The sequence below is a fragment of the Neltuma alba genome, unplaced genomic scaffold (assembly GCF_004799145.2).
Source record: "Neltuma alba isolate B1F8T4 unplaced genomic scaffold, ASM479914v2 tig00010753_pilon, whole genome shotgun sequence".
Taxonomy (NCBI): Eukaryota; Viridiplantae; Streptophyta; class Magnoliopsida; order Fabales; family Fabaceae; genus Neltuma; species Neltuma alba.
Genome location: NW_021635579.1, coordinates 512652 through 516129, shown reverse-complemented (window position 1 = coordinate 516129; position 3478 = coordinate 512652).

Here is a 3478-nt window from a genome sequence, read left to right as displayed (position 1 = left end):
GGACCCGGTCTCAAATTGCAAATAGCAAATGTTGGTGAAAAGACGAAATTGCCCCTCAGTGATTTGAACCCGCTGAACTCGCGACACATAGTCCCCCCACTATCGAAAACTTCCCACTGTTCTCTGCATTCTCCCTGTTGTCTCCATTTTCACACACCTGCATACTGCTATTTTGCCGTAAGAGTAGTATGGAGAGGAGTGTTGAGACGATGAAGAGCATATTTGCTGTGACAGAGGTGAACAAGGCTATGGTTTATCGGCATTGTGGAAGGGTTCAGAGAAGTCGAAGGCATCGTTGAACAGTGCGGCAGCAATCGCTTTAGGTGATCAGAGTTAGCAGCTACGTTGGGTGACTAGTTGTAGTAAGTTTGTTGGCTAATTTTGTTTGGATTGGTTGCTGCAAGAATGTGCAAATGATTGGTGAGAGTAAAAGAGTTTAGGGTAGGAAAGTAGAAGTACCCAAATTTTGATTGAGTGATGAAGAATGTTTTACTGTGAAAAATATAGGTTTTTCTGTTAAATAACTTGTGGGAATGGTATTTATGTGGGGAGGGAATGACAATATCAGTTTCGTAGATGACAATAATAGTAGGAAAAATAACGACATAGGATATAGTCAAAGGGTAAATTGAATTGAAGAGGTACTAAGTGTGTTTTGTTGTAAATGAGAAGGTGGACGGTGGGATTTGACAAGTTCTGTAATGAAAATGATAATTTAAGAATAGGAAATGACAAGTTGATTAATTGGGAATAAGAAGATGTCGATGCGAAATTGACAAGTTGGTAATGGGAAATAACAAGGTTATAATAGTGAATAACAAGATTTGTATGTGGAAGTAAGAATTTGATAATAGGAAATGACTTGTTTGAATAACAAAGCTGAGTATGACAATAAGACAAGTTTATCATTTCAAATGACAAGTTAAATGACTAGTGTATGATTAGAAATAACAATTATGATAAGTATGTGGGAATAACAAGTTGAGCTTAAAGAATTGACAACTTTTGTAGAGAGAATAACAAGTTTATCATAGGTGTTTGATTGACAGAATGAGTATTGACAGAATTGTTGTTAGTCAGTTAATAAGTTGTGTTAGTGAACTATTGTATGTTGAATATTTTACAGGAAAAAAAACATGGCATTTGAGGGAGCCTCCAGATCAAAGCCGACACACAATGGCTGGTTGCTATTCAGAAGGGAGTATTTGGAGACATTAGGTGATAGTGATATCAGAGGCAAACAAAAAAGAGACACTGTGTCAAAGGCATGGAGAGCTTTGTCTGATGAGGAGAGGAAGAGGTACACAGAGGAGGCGAAGAAAAGAAGGCCAGAAAAGATTAAAGAGGAGAAGAAAAAGAAATATGTACCATCATTTTTAACCCGAGTGTCCTTGAAAGGTTTTAAGAAATTACTGCACTTTGTGAATAATAATGATGAGTTAAGGGATAGGGTGGAGAGGATAGGATTTGGAAGCTTGTTAAAGGTTAGATTGAAGAGACTTCCCCGCGATCTCATTGTGACTATGCTAAGATCATATGACCCACCAACACATCAATTTACAATATGGGGGAAAACTGAGGAAATAGGAGCAAAATATGTTGAGAAGCTCCTAGGAATATGCCATGGTGAGGAGAAGATTAAAATTGAAGTTTCAGAGGATGATAAAATGTACAAGAACTTAAAGAATTAGTATCGGAGAGTGCCATTCAGCAAAATACTAGATGACATTATTTCTGGGGAGGAAGATCACAGATTTGAATTCTTGTTTGTCCTATACACGCTAGGTACCTTTCTATGTCCGTCATCTAGCTCAGAAGTGAGTGAGAGGCTGGTGAGAGTCATGCGTTCCACGATGGATGACTTTGGAAAGTATGATTGGGCAACACATGTTATGGAGGACCTATGGAAGGAAATGGCTGACTTTGTGAAGCTGTATAGATAGGGTAATGATAGGCAGGGGAGCAGTACTGTTGGTGGCTGCGTATACTTGCTTCTGGTATGACTATTTTTTTTCTTACTGTGCAATACTTTATTGGCAATATGAACAATGTAATTGGTGATGATATATGGTGTTGCAGCTTTTTTTCGGTGAGCATTTTAACCTCATCCAAGGTTCGCAGGAGGCTCCACCAGTGCTATCCAATACTGGATAGATGAGAAGATCAAAGAATTGGCAAATATTGAGAGGAAGAGCGTTAAGGGGCTGTTGTATGGTGAGAAAGGGAGTGATGTTGTGTCTGGCAAAGACGAGAGGATAATAAATGTTGATTCTCTTAGTAAACTTCTTGTTTGTGATAGTTACGTTGTCATTTGATAAACTGAACTTGGTATATATAAAACTTATGTTGTAATTAGGTTTAGTGAAGTTGTCATTTGTTATAGTTGACATTGTTACTTGATAAACTTAACCTGTTAAAAACGGTACCAAAGTTGTGATTAGGTAATGTGAACTTGTCATTCGGTAAAGTTCAGGTTTGGGTTGTTATTTGATAAAGTTGTTATTGATTATGCCTGAGTTGTGATGGGGTCAAGTGAACCTGTCATTTGTTACAATGTAGTTGTTATTTGATGTACCGAAGTTGCTAATTATAATTTATTAGTTGTGATTGGCTAAACTGAACTAGTCATTTGATATAGTAAAGTTGTTATCTGACATACCGAAGTTGTTATTTATACTACTGATGAACTTGTAATTTCATATACTGAAGTTGTTATTTATAATAGTTAACTTGTCATTGGGTAAAGTGAGCTTGTCATCTGCAATAGTGAGATCATGATGTGGTATAATTATGTTGCTAGTAAATTGATAAATGCCATTGTCATGCAGGAGCTGAAGCAGTTACGTGCACGATTAATGAAGAGGATAGAAGAAAGCCATCAGAGGCTGATGAATATGGTAGATGAGGAGCTGTTGAAGGTGTACATTCCAAGAGAGACAGATGGGAAGAGAAAAGGAAAGGCTCCTGCTGAGACACTCGCATCAATTGTTAGTGGGTCTAAAGATGATGATGAAGAGGAGAGACAGCATGCTGGTGAGACTAGTGAAGCTGTGCAGAAGAATGATGGAGGGAGTGATGGTGAGAGTAGTGAGGAGAAGGAGAAAGATGACGAAGGGAGTGATGATGAGATAAGAGAGGAGGAGGAGGAGGACAAGAGAAAGGTGACAGGGGGTGATGATGGGACAAGTGAGGAGGAAGGCAAGGAAAAGGATGATGGAGAGAATGATGAAGATAGTCAGGACAAGGATGAGGGAAAGTGCACAAAGGACAATGATGAAATGGAGGGTGACATACCCACGCCTACTACCCCCATAAACCTGTCATTTAATGTTGAAGGTGATGATGTGGAGGGTGACACAGCCGTCACTGTATCCCCCCTAGCAATTGTTAAATATGTTGACCCTGTTGAGAGCCAAACCCCCATCGGGGTGGAACCTGTGACAGCAGTTGAAGGTGTACAAGCACAACAAGTAAGGAG